General features: G+C 53.7%; 1 protein-coding gene across 1 annotated transcript in view; it reads left to right on the top strand.

Moving 5' to 3' along the window:
- The first annotated feature begins 886 nt into the window (after positions 1-886).
- LOC109307768 (aquaporin-7-like) overlaps positions 887-17,638 on the top strand; it is a 33,396-nt gene continuing 16,644 nt past the window's right edge. The window contains exon 1 of the mRNA XM_019531840.1: positions 887-1,024. The gene's annotated coding sequence lies outside the window, so the exon portion shown is untranslated. The remainder of the gene's footprint in view (positions 1,025-17,638) is intronic.

Below are 17,638 nucleotides of genomic sequence, written 5' to 3'. Positions count from 1 at the left end.
CATCCAGCTGCTAATTGAGCCTCCCATCCCCCCAGGGTCATTTAATAACGGGGATACCAAGGGTCCCCCAGTGAGTCAGCGTCAGAGCGAGGCATGGATCCCGGGAGTCCTGGCACCAAGTCTCCTCGCCGGTGTTTTGGAGATGTCCCCTATTCTGGCCCAGCAAGGGTGGGCTTGCCGGCTGTGCTGCTGTGGAGGACGTGACCCCATTTTGCCGCTCTTCCTCGATAGGCTCTTCGGCTCCTTCGGCCTAATGAGCAGTAACGACCACCTAATCCTCGTCCTGCTGACACAGTCCCTGCAGGGATTACCTGGCATTTGCTCACCCCTGTGATCGCTTTATTGAGCTGGGCTGCAGCAGCTTTGCGCCCCGCTTCTTGTTGCCCTTGCCTAGGGAAACGGAGGGTCCCACACGAGAGCGCGCTCCATCGGTGCCCGGTGGGAGTGCACACAGGGGCTGTCCTCCCTCCTTTCTCCCCTGCAAGGTAAGAATCGCCGTTGCTTAACAGAGGGAGAAAGGGAGGCCACGGGCATTGCCAAAGGTCACGCTGCAAATCGCTGAGCAGCAGGCAATAGAAACTCTCATTTCCTCTTTACAGCTAATGCAGAGAAAACCCACGAGGTGGGGAAGGATGCAATGGGCGGGGAGGAGTTGCAGCAACTGAAGAGGAAGTGTTGGGTCGGAGGGGTGCAGTTTTTGGGGACTGATTGAGGGACCGGGCTCGAACAGCAGTCGTGCCAAGATAGAAGTGTGCTGATGAAGTGCTCGGGGCACTGGGATGGAGACCTTGTCAGGACACGTGTAAGAAGAACCGGATGCCCCAGAGGAATAGAAACAGGAAGAGATGTGACGGGACAAAGGGCAAGTTTATGTGCCTCGGGACTAACGGTGCTCCGAGCCGGGAGCTCCCCAGCTGGAAGTGAGAGAGGAGGAAGAGAAAGGGTGTAAGACTCACCTGCAGCGAGACGGCACCGTGAGCAGGATGCAAAGAGGCAAACGTGGTCCTTAGACGTAGCAAGAGAGGTAGGACAGATTGGCAAGCATTTCTCCCCTTGTAAGTAGCCCTGGATTATGCCCTCCAAGCCTGACTCGTGCTCAGGAGGGATGAATTCAGATGGGAAGAGGTGCAGAGAAGGGCTGCGAGGGTGGATGGGAGAATAAGGAGTCTGCCTGATGAGGAGGGACCGAAAAACCTGCCTGCTTCAGCAGCACAAAGGCTGAGCTGTGCGGGGGGAGGGAGCATTTCTTGGTTTAAATCCCTCGAGTGGGGTGAACACTAGGGAGGGGGAAAGGATGCTCTGTGCTGAAGGACAGTGTTGGTACAAGAGCAAACGGGTATAAAGTGGTCACGAACTCACTTAGGTTGGGCACCTGTCGGAGAAGTGGGCCTCTGGGATAGCCACCCGGTAGGAGAAAAGGGGCAAAACACCTAATTGCTCTATGAAAAGGATGTAGATACCATCTGCAGTAGCTGGGGATGGCAAACCCTGCTACTCCTGTTCCTGATAAGAAGGACTATTACCCATATTTCACCGTGGGAGGACGAGGTGTCCTCTGCTCCCTTTCCCCACTCTCCTCCTGGCCCCCGCGGCAGTAGCAGCCCTCGCCGGTGGAGGAGAGCTTCCCCAGGGATGCAGCGGACGGGAGAGCAGACACCCACGGTTTCCCGTCTATCCCAATCCCAGCAGGCTCTCTCCAGCGCTCATTTTCTGCTGCCCCAGAGAGGGGAAGAGACCTCAGACCCGAAGGGCTCCCCCGGATCGTGCAATGCATCCCTCTGCTGTTGCACATCGCAAGCCTTTCCGATGAAGCTAAGGATCGCCGAGGGTTTTGCTTTTTCTCCTCTGATAGTCAGACACCTTTAGCTGAACTCAGGTCCTTGCTGAAGCAGCTCACGCTACTCGCGCCAGCAGGTTGTAGTCTACCCTACCAAGGAAGGATGCTTCAAGGAAAACTGCTGAAGCTTCGAGGCTGGATTTCTGAGGGTGGGATTAACCCTGTTGCTCCTGTCTCCCTTTCTGCTCCTTCCTGTGCTTGAAGTTTGGAGTGGGGGCTGCCCCCTCGTTCCACCGGGATTGATCAAAGCCCCTCCTGGCTCTGAATCGAAGGGTTTGTTTCATGAGGAGGTTACCACAAAGTACGAAGGGCAGGGCTTGGCTCCAGAATGGCCTGGACACCTTGGGGAAGTGGTCCATAGTTAATGAGATGAGATTCAGCAAGGACGAGGGAAAAGTGCTGCACTTGGGCGGAGCGACTGCATGCAGAAATGCATGGGAAAGGAGCAGGCTGCAGCACTGCAGAGAAAGGCCTGGGGGTTGCGGTGGTCCGTGCGCTGAATACGAGCCTTTCCTTGTGGCAGGAAAGGCACCCTAGGCTGTATCAACAGGAGTGTCGCTTGCAGATTGAGGGAAGTGATTCTCCCACTCTCTATTCAACACTGGTGAGACCATTCCCGGTGTCTTGCGTCTCACCCTGGGCTTCAAGAAAGATGCGGACAGACTGGAGAGTCCAGAGCAGGGCAACAGAAATGATTGGGAAGCAAGACTGACGAGGAAAGGCTGAAAGAACTAGGGTTATTTAGCCAGGAGACGAGAAAACCGGGCTGGGATTTGGTCGCAGTCTTCAAATCCTTGCAGGGTGGTTATAAAGAGGATGGAGATGGGCTTTTCTCTGTGGCCATAGGGGATGGGACAAGGAGCAATAGCCTCAGGCTGCAGCAGAGGAAATTTAGGCTGGAGATGAGGAGGGACTTTCTGACCCTGAGGCATTGGAATAAGCACCTAGGGAAGTGGTGAAAACTCCTCCATCCTTGGAAACTTTCAAGAGCAGGTTGCACAGACACTCAGCAGGATGATTTAGTCAGGGATGCTCCGGCCTTGAGCAGCGGGGTAGACGAGATGATCTTCCAGCCTTAATTTCCTGTGGCCCTGTGGAAGTCGGCTTGGGCATGAGTTTCACAGAGAAGCAAGCTAGCTCTCATGAAGAGTGTGAACATGGGACATTAGTAGCTACCATCTTCCCTTCCCAGGAGCTTCACTGTGTGGACAAGCCCAACCTTCGGTCTAACACTGCTGCCAGCGCAATCCTGTAGGGACCAGGAGGACCCAGTAACTAGTGGAGAGATGGCTTTGGTAGGCAGATGGGAAGTAGAAAGAGAGGAGTCGGTGCAAACAAGGTGGGATGGTGAGCACGTGGGTGAGAAAACCGGAAGGGGCGAGAGAAGTGGAGACAGCCACCGATGGGCACACACGAGAAGCAGAGGGCTAGAAGCAGATGGCATAGCTGCTGCACGAGATTAAGGCAGTGGATGGGTAGTTGGGGACAAAGCAGCTTCCTCCTCTGCACGCGAGGATGTGATGTCGCTGTCAGTGGAGGTACCGCCTGCCTGGAGATGCCCAGGCTGCTCAGAGGCATCCGCGATGCTTGTGGCTCGAGTCAAAGGGAAGGGACGGAGAAGAAACTTGGCCTTTGAAGGACGTGTTCTGGTTCCTGGTCTTTTGAGTGCGGATAGTGCTTCCCGGACGACTGGGAAGTCGCGAGGGCGGAGTGGTTTCTCTGTGGACAGAGAAGGACAAAACTCAGACTAATCCAGAGAGGGAGGGTGCACCGGGGCAGCCAGTTTGCTCCATGTCTGCCTTTTTCTCGATAGGCTACCTGCTGGATAATATCGATGTACTCTCTAGAGACGGTCTCTTCCTTGCACAGAGCTGGCTCTCTTGGCGCCTGGTCTTATCCTGCATCACGATGAGAGGGGTCATAACAGTTTCTCGCTCAGCAGTCCCTGCGCAGTGAGGCACACTGGGACGCATTGAACCACAGCCCCAGCCTGAGCAGCCGCCTCAGAGCTGGTGTCCAGCATCTTCCGGAGTTCATTAGGCCTCTTTGCAAGGAGCACTGCATCCTCCGCAGAGGCCAGCATGTTTGTGAACCCCCCCGGGCCGTGCTCCCCCGTGATCACCGAGGGGCTCCAGAGCCAGCTGGGAGATGATGGGGCTTAGAGGGCAGCCGTTCGCGTACTGCCCCCATAGCTTTCGGGGGGAGCTTGCCCTGCAGTCCAGCAGTGTCCTCGCAACTGGGCTGTAGCTGTTCCTAGCTGAGTTTTGAATGAGCTGGCTGGGCTGTTGCTAGCACTTGCCCCGGGCCCAGGGCAGGCCTTGCTGCCATAGTCGCATTGCTGCCGGTACCCACGCCAGCTCAGGGCCAGTGACCTGAACTGCCCTTACATCTCTGCATCGCCTTGCTCTCTGATGCACAGACTGTCACCTCTGCTAGCCAGGGGCATGACAGTCTCTGTTTGGAGAGCGCCAAGCACAACGAGCCGTAGGCTACAGACCACAGCTGCGTCCGTCAGGTGTAACCGCAAAATAAATACGCAGTCTTTTAAATCAGCACATGCATGTTTAAATGAATACGTGCATTTAAAAAAAATAAATACAGGCTGCTAACTCTTCTCTGATGCCAGCAGGGAACCTCTTAGGTCTGCCGTAGGGTTTGGCTGCCTCCTCGTGGCCTTGCTGTGAAAACGCGTACATAAGTTAGGCTTGTTTATGTTACATGGTGTGTGCATGCATGGGGGGGGTGTTTGTGTGTCTCAGGTGCCACACACACACATATGATTTCTTTTTTAATTAGTGTCTAAATAATGACAGTACCGGACATCATCTTAGCCAGGGGGCAGCAGAAGTTCAGGGATATTACATTGCATCACATTGCATTTTATCATACTGTTCTCTACTCAGCTATACAATACTGTACTATTGAATTGCACTGCATTATATTATATTATTGCAATATATAATATGATATATAATATGATATGCACATTTACACTGTAACAGAGGACCCTTATCCCCATGTTACTTGGAGGAAGGGAGAAAGGAGTGGCATTGTGGGTGCAGCCTGCAGGGAGCTCAGCTGAAAGGGCTGCAGGGCCCAGCCTGCAGACAGATGAACCCTTGTCTGCTGAACAGGGAACGAGGATTTAGACCCTATTAGCAACCAGCCAGGCGGGGTGACTGGCAGACGAAGGAGCGAGGGCCATATAGGCCTGAGTCTGGAGTGTACAGGTGGGCTACATAGGTGGGAGATGAGTCTACGTTTCGTTTGCTGTTGTTTGGGGTTTATATTAGACTGTAGGACCAGGTTGTGTCCGTAAGGGATGAGGCAGCCACCCTGCAAAAGGGGTAGGCAGAGCAAGCAGGGGCAAGGCTGAGAAAGCCAAGATCCAGGCATGAGCCTAGCGAGGTCTAGGGGGGCACGTGTCCGAAGGGTGGAGGGGCAGAGGGAGGAGACCTAAAGGGGATGTGCCTGGGGGGGTGAGGGGCCAACCGCCAGGCACAGGAGGGGCTCAGGGGCCAGCGTGTGATCCTAGAGAAGCCTTGGGGGGGTGGGCTGTGCTTGGGGCCAAGGGCTGACGATCAGGCACCGGTGGGGTTGAGGCCTGAACAGAGGACCAGAGAGAAGGGGTTCAGGGGAAGGGTCCCAGAGACCCTCCCCCCATATCGTGAGGGGCCGAGGCCCCAGTCGACCCCAGTGGGGTTGGGGACCTGGTGGGCAGCTAGGCCCAGACCCCAGAGAGAGAGAGACTGGGTCAGGGGAGCCTGGACAAATGGTTACGGGGGAGCCCTGCCACGGCCAGGGCTGAGTCAGCTGGCAGCCGAATGAGCAGGGCTGGGCAAGGCACGAACTCCAGGCAGCCTCCCCTAATGTATGTAATTAATACATTCATGTATTATTTAATACATTAACTAATGTATTCATTTTGCCATCATGGTATGGCAGGGAGAGTGGGGGTGGCCTGAGAAGGGGAACTGTAACAGGGGACCGGGTGTAGGGAAACGGGTGTAGCGCGGCCCTCCGTGGGCCACCCGTGAGGTGGCACCTGTGACTCATGTGCACCCCCCCTGCCCCCCCGTAACATAAACAAACTTAATTTATGCAAGCTTTTTCACAGCAGAAAAAGACCTGGGGGTTGCAGTGGACAATATGGGTGGAGGGTATGTACATAAATTAAGCTGAACAGGAGCCGGCAGTGCGCCCTTATAGCCAAGGAGGCCACCAGCATCCCGAGCTGCACTGGTAGGGGTGTCGCCAGCAGATCCAGGGCAGTGGTCCTTCCCCTCTGTTCAGCACTGGGGAGGCCACATCTGTGTCCGGCTGTGGGCCCCCACTACAGAAAGGATGGGGATGCATTGGAGAGAGTCCAGTGGAGGGCAAGGAAAATGGTTTGGGAAGTGGGGGATATGACTGGGGAGGAGAGGCTGAGGGAAATGGGTTTATTGAGTCTGCAGAAGAGAAGACCGAGGGGGATTGAACAGCAGCCTTCACCTCCCTGCCGGGGGGCTGCAAAGAGCATGGAGCTGGACTCTTCTCAGTGGGGGCAGATGACAGGACAAGGAGCAATGGGCTCCAGTTGCAGCAAGGGAAGTTGAGGTTGGATATTAGGAAGAAAAACTCTCACAAGAAGGGCGGTGAAGCACTGGAGCAGGCTCCCCAGAGAGGCGGTGCAGTCTCCATCCTTGGAGGTTTTGAAGACCCGGGTAGACAAAGCCTTGGCTGGGATGATGCAGTTGGGGCTGGTCCTGCTCTGACCACGGGGTTGGGCTAGATGCGACCCCCTGAGGTCCCTTCCCACCCACATTTTCTAAGATGTTAAGTCTATGAGCTGTAGGCAGCCTTCAGAAGATAAGCTTAATGTTGACATGGCCTCACTGCCTTTAAACCAAGAGGTATCAATAGACACCCCCTCTCCCCCCGAGCTTATCTGGTCCCAGGGAAAGTCATTATATACAGTAGGTCCAGATGGACATGAGGAGGCTGGTCCAGCAACAGGAATTTTAACACCAGGTCTGGCCAATGGACTGATGAGCCTGGATCCTACCTCCCCCAACAGTTAATGTTTCATCCTTCAGGGGATGGTGCCCAGACCCCAGGCAGAGGTGCTGGTGGGATAATCTGCTCCTTGAAAAGGGTCCTTCCTCACCACAATAACTAGAGGTTTTACATCTCTTCCAAAAGTCAGGTGTACAACAGAGAAACAACAGCAGCAACAGCCAGGGGAAAGGGAGAGCCGCTACCTTTGAGGACACAGGCGGCTGGTTTTAAGAGAAGAGATGCCAGCACTGCAAGGGCTTTCCACAGCAACTTCTCACAGCCCCGACAGTGGAGAGGGAAAGGCAAGTTCAGCCCCCGGGGACAGCTCGCTCTTGGGCCTCCCTGCTGAGATGTCCACTTAGCATCATCGCGTGCTGGGCACTTGCTGTCTGTTGGATGCTGCTAAATTGCCATAGCGTTTGACCCCTGACCACTGGGACGGGTTTCAAACTGGCTGAACAGAGGTGAAAGCCCCATGATCAGTGATCACCCACCCATCTCCTTCCCCACCAATTGCTCTGTGCATCAGGACTGTCATAAGAGACCTTTCCTGGATGTTGATGTCTCTCTTTCAGCAGGCTGGGCCCCCGCATCCCCCGCAGGGGTGATTCCCAGGGGTGAAGATGGTGCCAGTGTTAGCAAAGGGGAGTTTTATCCAGACAGGGCAAACCTTTCTGGTTGGAGGCGGAAGTTCTCCCCCTGCTTCTCTTCCTGGGTCTGTTTCAATTATTAATTGAAAGCAGCTCCACTCAGGCTAAATGAAATCCCATGAGCTTTCCATCTCTCCAGACATCTGTAACAGCTTACCAAGCCTGCAGCTGAGATGAGCCTGCAGCGAGGACCAAGCCAGGCTGGACAGAAGGGCTACGGACAAGACGTTACACATAAACTGGTTTAAGTGATCAGAAACTGGTTTAAACTGAACATAAGTTCAGTGCACATAAACCAGTTTCAAAATGACCAAAACCAGTTTGAGATAAACCTGGTTGAATGTAGTATCAGATCAGACTTAACTGATTGATGCAACAATTCATGCAACTTCTGTCCCAAACCAAGGTGACTTGCCCTCTGATGGCGGTAGGAGGAGTTTGGTGGATACCAGTAAAAACCTGTTGACTTATTAAAACCAAATTACCCACGGTTGAACTTTGAGATCTTCAGGGCTTCCCATCTTTCACCAGCACTTTTCAAGGCCACAAACGAGATCCCAGTGTGATAATAAGAAAGGCTGTAGTTTTGTAGCTCCAAGTATGTACAGGACAGCATAGTGGCAAGTAAAACAAGCTTCCTGCCCCAAAGAGCTGTGATCTGGACAGGCATCACGGAGATGAGGGACACGTGATGAATGACACTAAAGCAGTGGTTTTCAACCTTTGTAGAGGCAAGGCACCTCTGCCAGACTCAAAGTATCCCTTGGAAAATGCCAGTTCTTCATTTTCACTTGCTCTTTGACTGCAGAAAAGTACTAGAGCAATTCTTCTGTTGCAATGAACTCAGGAAGACCACAATCAGTCAGAACAGCTTTAACACCTGAGTCCCTGTTTGAAATCTTAGCGTTTATCCTGTGATCATGTGTGCACATCTTACAGCGTGTGGTACCCTCGAGAGGAATGTGAATGAGAACCACTGGGCTCAAGCAAAGCTGTGGGGTTCAACATGTGTCCCATGAGTCACCCTTCATGGAGGGCAACGTTGGGATTACTAGGCCACGGGAGGAAGCAAGGTTTGAGGAGAGTGGGTGGAGGAAATCAGATCTGCTAAATCTGCTCATCAGTGAAAGAAAAATCCCCACATCACAGAGGCTTCCACACCAAGGCCTGATGCACGGGCACTGCCGCGTTCCCCCAACACGTTCCTGTGTTTCTTGTCAATTGAGAGCCTAGTCCTGCTGGTGCTGAGCGCTGTTCCCTCCCCGCAGCCTACAGTAGTCGAGAGTACCCAGCAGCTGTATAGCTCCTTCCTCAGAAAGCCATGAGCACGAGACACAGCTTTGCATCCTGCCTGCCCCCCTGCAGCCACTGCTTGCCCAGGACGAGTCTCTGCGTTCCCCGAAGGGGTCGTATAGGAGACATGGGGGTGAAAGGGGTGTCATGACATAGAGCCCAGGGCTGGGACCAGCCCCATAACTCTTTTATCTTCAGAGTTCATGAGCACCTCTGGTACCAGGGAATGCTGCTTCTGAGACACTCGGGTGAGCAGAGTTAATGTTTTATGGGAAGAAGCCTGGCCTCGCAGTGACACAGTAACATTTACAGCTTTGATGAGGAGCGATTGAGTGGAAAATGAGCTCCGGGGGGCAGAGGAGACAGCTCTGATGTGAAACCAGATGGGAGAATATTGTCTGTGGCCCAATCCCATGAAACCGCTGCAGCAGGACTGGTTCCTATGCAATCTCTGCCTTCAGAGGAGCAGTCATACAGAGCGTGGAGGAGTAAAGCTTTGCCCAGCTCCCCCAAAGTGCCGTAGGTGTTGGCACCAGCGTCACTACTTGGGTATGACTGATGTGGGACCTTCCACACCGAGAGTCCGTTGCTTGACCTGAGGCTGCATCTACACCAGCAAAGGAAATGGGTCTTCTTCACTGTAGGGCGACTGACATCTAGTATAGCCTTTGTGTGAGCAGGTGTAGGCACTCCACGGGCGTCACGATGAGCTTTCCACTCTCTGTGCCCTCCGTCCACTCCCTTTTAGTCTTCTTGCTTGCCACGTCTTGATGTAAACTCAGTAGGAGCTAGGCACGCTTTACAGAAATGGGCCCTTATCTGGTCCAGAGCTCCCTGGCCTGTCCCACTTTTGCTTTGGTTGAGCCTTCAAGTTGAGAACCCACTATTCAGGGCTGCTGGCTCCTAGCTTAACTTTGGGTCACACTTTGTGACCTCCAAAACTCATGATATGCGCCTTGTTGAAAACTAGCGGTCCCAAATTGTACTCACTCCTACTCTGCCTGCTTGGCTGAGCTTTGAGTTTGGGGTGTTCATAGGCACGCCTTTCAGTGGTCTCTGCCTCCCCTTCAGCCACAATCCGATCCTCTGGGAAATAAGATGAAGAGCTCCAAAATAACACTGCCCATCTCCAGGCACAGCAATGTCCCAGGATGGTTCTGTCCCTAGTGTCTCCCTTTGCCAGACTGCCCCTTTCTGGTCTAAAGCTTGGGCTTATATAGTGGACTGTGGGTCATCTGACCCTTCACTTCCACTTCCTGGGTCGTCAGGTGCTATCAGCACCGGGACTCGGCAACCACCTTGTTTCACGTCCTTCAGGTGGAGAATGTAGCAAGGAGAGGGGGGGAAAGGCAGCAGTGGGAACAGGCCTGAAACCACTCATCTCTCTAGTAATGGGATTGGGGCCAGCAGTTCATATCATGGTGGGACCTGTCTCTTCTTGGGAGATAAGTAAAATGCCAGTGAAGACATGAGCAGAAGGAGGCTTTTGGGGTTAAGACCAGTTGTCAGGGAGCTGGGAGGCTAGAGCTTGCTTCCTGCCTCTGTCAAAGACTCTCTGCATGTCCTTGGTCACATCGCTGCATCTTCACTGGCTCCCTCCAAGGGCAGGAGGTCCTGAGAAGTTTGTAACTGAAGGAGAAGCTTCGGCAAGTTGGTCCTCTCTGCCGATCGAGGACAGCCAGTAGCTTTTAAGGGGGAACTGACAGCTTTATGAGACCGAGCCCTCAAAATCATTGTTGTCTTCATTAGAAGCAAGGTCAAGGCTGAGACAGGAAGGGATGACAAGTGAAGGGGAAGCTGGAGAGACCAAGACCCCAGCAAAGGATCAGGAGAGATGCTTCAGCTGTTCACCATCTTCCTGGCTCCCTGGAAAACATTATTTTTGCTTCATATTAAAGTCTTAATACGAGCTGGGATTTTTCCCTGCCTAAAGTTCATCTTAACCCTGAGCTCTTTGGGGAGAGATCTGAGCCCAGGGGGGATTTGGAGAGATGAAGGGATGCAGCTGCTGGGGAGAACAGTTTTGAAAAACGCGGGGTCTCAGGAGACAGCTGTACAAACATGCCCTAGAGCCTGTGCAGTAGCAAGAGCAGCGTCGGGCAGAGGGGTATTCCTCATGGTGGGACAACCTCAAGGGAGGACAGCTCCACCTGCCTGGTTGAGCTCAAGGCCTGGCCTGTTACCACCAGTGACCATCACGTTGGTTGTGGATGGGTGCCCTAAGCACCGGCAGCACCCGCTCAAGCAGTCAGGGTGTCATCTGGGTCTCATGCTGGAGTTGGCTCCCAGCCTTAGCAAGCTGGTCCACTCCTTATACTTTGGAGGCCAAACAAATTGTAGCTTAGTGACATGAGTAAAGCACACTGACACCTTGATCTACAACCTTCTATATGCAGGATGGATGTTGGTGGCTGGACAACCGGGTAAAAAACAATATTTGTCACTGGTTGCTTAACTCAGAGAGGGGAGAAAGGGAGCTGATGGGTGGAGCTGGCATTGCTTCCTCATGCATCCACCACCCTCTGCTGCCCTTGTGTGAAAGGAGAGGCAAGATAGACTTACTTGTAATGGCCATCTGTAGACCAGCCATTATGGCAGCGTTGCCAGGCTGGCTGTGCTGCCCAGGCCCTGCTCGAAAGTCAGAGGATATAAATCCAGTCACGCTTAGCTCTGCTTAGCTCCTTGTACAGTTCATCCCAATTATTTATGTAGTGAGGTGAAATGACTGCTGCCATGCAATGCAAAGCCAGGTCTCCTGGTCAGAGTCTAATCCCCTGGCACCAACATTTATGGATGTGCCCCTTATTCACGTTGGGGTCTTGTGGATGAATGGTGCTTTAGAAACATAAGGGACCCTACTGAATGTAGAACCATAGTGTTGCAGAAAATGAAGGTTGGAAGGGATGTCAGGAGGTCATCGAGTCCAATCCCCTGCTCAAAACAGGACCAGCCCCAGCTATATCACCCCAGCCAAGGCTTTGTCTAGCCAGGTCTTAAAAACCTCCAAGGATGTAGACTCCACCATCTCTCTGGGTAACCTGTTTCAGTGCTTTACTACCCCCCCATGAGAAATTTTTTCCTTATATCTAACCTGCACTTCCTTTTGTGCAACTGGAGCCCATTGCTCCTTGTCCTGTCATCCGCCCCCACTGAGACCAGCCCCGCTCCATCCTCTTTGCAGCCCCCCTGCAGGGAGGTGACGGCTGCTATTCAATCCCCCTCGGTCTTCTCAATGTAACTAGTGGGGAACATCATTTTGCCCAGTTGTCCGTCACTGAAGTCCAAGTGCAGTTGATTTCAGTGGGAAATGTGGACGGACAGGCTTTTGTGTGACAGTACAGGAATACTATATCCTATCTGTATGACCCTGGAGATCCCTTCCAACCAGAGCATCAAACTCATATTGAGCTCATCTTTCTGCAAACATACGGCTTTGCAAAGCTGTGCGGGCACAAGCAGCCTTCCTCTGGGAACCCATTTCCATTCTAGCTATGGAGGGGCTGGCCTATGGCTGGCTTGCTGAAATCCTGGTTTAATTTTTACAGGTTGGAGGGACTTTCTTACAAAACCTTTTTCTGATGTGCAGCCAGAAATAGCTCTGTTTTTCCCCAGCCTGGTTCAAACCTCGGAGATGCTGAATATTAACTTGGAAGTGACCCAATGAGAGCAAATGCTGTGAGCAAGGGGGATTTTGTTACTTGATTTCCTACACAAAGAAATTGGAGACTCCCAGTGTGTGGGTACTACTCCCTGGAGAAATACTTGATGTGATATCTTCCCTGTGACCCTCCATTATTGTAATGGAGAAATGCTCACATGGGAGCATATGGGGTAAACTCAGCCCAAAAAAACCTAGAAATATCTCTCCTGGAGCATGGATCGGTAGAAATAGGCCTTCCCTTGCAAAAGAGTCCCAGCAACTCACATGGGACAGACAGACTGAAACTGAACCATGTGTGAAGGGCCCTCAGCTTGATGCTTTTTTAGAGACATCCTGTCATAGTCCCCATGGGCCAGGACTGGCGCACACAATGCGAGCGGGGTTGCAGAGGGACCACGATCAGTTTATTGCAATGGGATTATTTGACGTTGCACCAGGGGGCAGGGGAATTGAACTGCATCCGACTTTAGATCGTAAGCTCTTTAGGGGCAGGAATTAGGGCCTGTGTTATTCTGCTTTGGTTGCATGGGTTAAATCTGGAGTGACCCTGCTGACATCCATGGAGAGGCCTGAGATTTACAGTCTAAGGAAGCACAGAGCGTTTTGTCAAGGCGGCTTTAAAAAAGTAGTGTGCTGGGAGGACTTGAAAAGCAAATTTAAGTGTGTGCTGCTGGAGGGCCCTGGCCCTGTCTGTCAGCCACTGCCTTCATTATCGTATCACCGTCAAAGCGCCCGAGCCTTGCTTCATGAACTGAAATGTTTTTCCACCACCCGCCCTTGCTGTAACAGAGCATCCCACGTCAAGTGGTACCAATTCTCCCACGCTGCATGTGACACCTCTTCTGGAGTACTGCAGATCAAAATGGCCTCGCTTGTGCCTGAAACCCATTCACAACTGGCCCTCCAGGCTAGGGACAGAAATTACACCTAAACCGGTATAAGTGGTCAGAAACCAGTTCAAATCTGCAATGCAACAGAAGTTCAGCGCATGTAAACTGCTTCCAAAATGGCCGAGAGTGGTATAAGATAAACCTGGATGGATGTAGTATCAGATTTTACTGAGCTAGGGTAAACTGGTTTGTTGAACTTCTGTCCCAGATCCCCTCCAGATTCAAGTTAACTCACATTCCCCCAGCATCCCAGGATGCTTTGTACCTCCCCTGCAAAACCCTCCCTTGCAGGGTGGGTGGCTGGGCTAGCCCTGGCCCAAGCTGTCCGCTCCCGCCCAGCAAGGAGGCGTGCTTTAGCACCCCCTGGCTCCTGGCCTGGGCCACTGCAGGCACATGGCTGCATTGCTGGAATCAAAAGTGAATGTCCGTTCACTTGCTTATCGGCTCAATCTATGCAGCTTAGACTGACCTGCGGAGACTGAATCGATTCAGCCTCGGGCTTTTTGACTGTGCTTAGCCCCAAAGAAAAGAGAAGGGAACAGGGTTAATCAGGAACGGGATTCTTCCTCTCCCACTTCACAGGCCCTGTTCCACTCCCCGGACTGGTTTTGGTTAACATTAGCAAGTCCATCCCATCTGTGACCTGCTCTCTCTCTCTGACTTCACTGCAGACAGTCCACCGAGCCGTCCTCCAAAGGCCTCCTTCTCAGACAGAGCGGAGCGGGCAAACTCACCAGCCTTTATGTCCGTGGCTCAGGGAGGAAGAGACAGTCGAGCTCACTTGGGACCTGCGGCATCATGCTGGAAGCTCCTGCAGAGAAGCATATTGGACCCGACTCCTTGGATGCTGCTCCTGTTACACAAAGGAGTCAGCCCTGTTTTTCTAAAAAAAAAATGAAGCTTTCTTAGCACCGATATGGGCAGGAGCACAGACTAACGAACATCTCGGTCAGTGTGAGAAGCGCTGTGAGGTCTCTTCTCCAGGTTGTTTCCAGGTAATTTGGCATAAGGGGAGAGATGAGAGCAGCTTCGAAGTATCTAAAGGCCGCCATGCAGCAAAAAGAGAGAACAACTACCCTCCCTTGCTGCAGAGGGTGGTTAAATTGCACCAACACCGACGTCGATTTAAAACCCGGGGGGAAAAATCCCCCCAGACGTCCTTACCGTCGGTGCAGCAGGCCAGCAGGGAAGTTATAATCTCCTTCAGTGCAGGTCGTCGAGCTGGACATTGCTGTGCCTGCAGTGGGGTAGAAACAGCGCATCCCGCATTCGTGCGGGGAGTTGGACGGGACGAACCCTTCTAACCCCCGGCTTCGAAGAGGAAGCCGCCGGGGGGGAAGTGGTTGAAGCAAAGCCGTGGCGACCTCCCTTGCGTGCTCCGGAGGAGTGACTTATAGGCAGAAAGAGGAAGAGATGACACGGGAGGAGGCCAGCAGCGGTCGCCTCCGGAAGGACGACGCTCATGGAAACTTCCAGAGCCCGGAACGGCCGGTAGGCGCCCCGGGAGTTCCCGGCGGGGCATCGCGGCGACGGGCTCGGCGGCGACGGTGCGGGACGCGGCGCCTCGAGGCAGTGGCACTCGGAGCCGGGGGCCGAGCAGGTGAAACAGCAGAGACGCGATTCCCGCCCGGAGCCAAGGGCCCCGACCCCAAGGCCGCCGGCGCGGCCGGTTTGGCCGAGGGGGAGGGAGGTCCCCATTTTAGCACAAAGACGGCGGCGAGGAAGGCCGAAGCAACTCGGGGGGGGGGGGGGCAGCCCTTTGTCCTTCCGGAGATAACGGCCCCGGGACAGGAGCCGGCCATGCAGTAGGGGACTGAGATGAAGCCAAGAGACCGCAGGCCTGGAGGGGTGCAAAGGTTGCAGCCAGGCAGAAAAGGGGGCACGTGGGGAGCTAGAGACAGGACGGCAGGCACGGACCAGCCGCGCCGCCCAGCCGGCACTGCTGCCACGGGGGTCTGAGGAAGGAGACGGGAGCGATGCTGAAATTTTGGGAGGTCCGGGGACCTGCTGGGTTACTCGGGGTCCCCTTATTGAGGCCCAGGGATAAAGGTGGTCATCGCCTTGTAGAACCACCTGGCGCCCTGCCCGTTGATATGCATCCTTGACCGGTGAACGGGAAAGGCCGGTGCATGCCCCCGGCGAACACGCCAGCCTCCAGCTGACCCACTAGGAGGGAAGAATTGAGGCGTAAAGTGTGGGATTTTGGCAGGCCGGTCGTTGGCGCTCCCGCAACCGGCACAAAAGAGGTGGGTGGTAAAGCGATGGATGCGGGGGGTGTCTTCCTCCTCTTTTCCAGCACGTCTCCACGCAGCAATGCTGTTTGGGGTTGTTCTGTCGTTCTGGGGCGTTTGCCATCTGTCCCCACAGGGAAAGAGTTAATGACCGTCCCTTTTTGGGGGGTATGACTCCTCGTCTGTGCCACACCCCGGGTGACGCCGCCTGCTCTTTGACCCGGGTCGTAAAAGCATCTGTGCCGATAGAGACTCAGCTCCTGGCTGACACTTCTGGGTCCACCCCAGCCACTTCCTTTCTCGGCTCGCTCCGGAGGTCACAGCTCTTTTTCCCACGTCAGGGAATCTGTCACGGGGATATTTTTAAGTGCAGGTTTAGACGCGTGTTTTCATCCGGGATATTTAGACAGGCACGGTCCTGCTCTGAGCAGGGCACTGGATTCGTTGACTTCCCAAGAGCCTTTCCAGTCTGATTTGCTATGATTTCATAGATTTCATATTTCATAGACATTAGGGCTGGAAGGGACCTCGGGAGATCATCGAGTCCAGCCCCCCGCCCAAAGGGCAGGAAGTCAGCTGGGGTCATAGGATCCCAGCAAGATGAGCACCCATTGATTTGGACTCAAAAGAAAATGACGAGCTGTTAGCAGAGCCTGGCAGGAGCACAGACCCACTCGTGTCTGAGTTCGTGTTAGAAATGCTGTGAGATCCCCCATGCAGCAGCGTGATGATGTCAGAAAGACGGCATGTGCTGGAAATCACGTCTCCTCTCAGCCCTTTGTACACCCACTCGCAGTATGGGGAAGTGGGGATATTGCACAGCTAGCAAGAGACACGTGAAGCTGGGAGGATCTCCTCTGGGCACTCTTTGCCCTCTTGGCCACCACTCCTCCTCCAGGCACAGGATCATCTCCGTGCTAGGGAGGTAAACACCCCAAAGTGCTGGCAGGAACGCCCTGCGCAGCCGTGTGATTATCATTCTTCTTGATTAAATGGTCTTTAATATCCCAGGCGGCTTGTAGTTGACTACCTCTTCAGCTAAGCAGCTTAATGATGTCAACACACTGTCCCTCCAAAGAGGAGGGCTTGTCCTTCAGCATAAAACACCCTCCCTGGCCGAGATGCAGCAGATAATCTGCACAGGCTCCTTCCTTAGTGTTGTCCAGGGCAGCTGTGCTGCATCCTATGAGGCAAGGTACTGTATGGATGGGTAGATGCAATAGGCCTTGCAGCAAGGGTTGTAGCAGCGAGATGGAAACCCCAGTGCATGGGTGTAGCTTGCCGATGCAATAGTGAGCTGTGAAGTCTGCATTGGTGTCATGTGATAAACCGGTGCAGCCCCCGTGCACCTGGGCCTGGCGTTCTGCAAGGAGGCCTGGGCATCGCCCGGCGACCTGCAGAAAGGGCAGAAAGCAAGACGATGGAGCAACTGGAAACAGACTTCCAAGGAAGGGCTGTAAAGGAGTTAATATGTTTAATTTGGTTAATGGGTGACTAAGAGGAGGATGTGATAACTGCCGTAGAGGGGTTTGGGGGGGGCGGGAACGCCGCGGGCATGAGAACGTTGTGATAAAGGGGTGCAAAAAGGAGCAAGGGGATCGCATTTAGGGAGGGGAAATTTGGCACGGATATCAAGGGAAACTTCTTGGCAGTGAAATCCTGTAGGCTGCAGAAACGTCTCCTGGTGGAAGCGGTGGGAGTCTTGTCATTTAGATGCGTGACTCTGCAGGGCCAGGGACGCGTGCTAGGTCCTGCGGAAGAGGGGTCAGTCTCTTCCTTTCCAGGTTTCTGCAATACTGGTGGGCTTACTTGGTTGTTTTCCTTGTTGCTTCCCAGAGCCACATGCTTGTCCCACGCCTTGTAAGCCCTGTGCTTATGCAAACCACAGGCTCCCACAGCTGATTATCCAACAGCCAAAGGGTATTAGCATGAGAGGAAAGGGATCCTGTGTCAGGAAGGCGGGTAAAGGGAATGTCTGCCTATGAGGCTCGTGTCTTCCTGGCCCCCGGCAGGGGATTAGGTGCTCAGGGCACCGAGAG

Source organism: Crocodylus porosus, unplaced genomic scaffold, assembly GCF_001723895.1.
Source record: "Crocodylus porosus isolate Cpor-Errol unplaced genomic scaffold, CroPor_comp1, whole genome shotgun sequence".
NCBI classification, from domain to species: domain Eukaryota; kingdom Metazoa; phylum Chordata; order Crocodylia; family Crocodylidae; genus Crocodylus; species Crocodylus porosus.
Note: the sequence above shows the minus strand (reverse complement) of the source record. Positions and strands in the feature narration are given on the sequence as shown.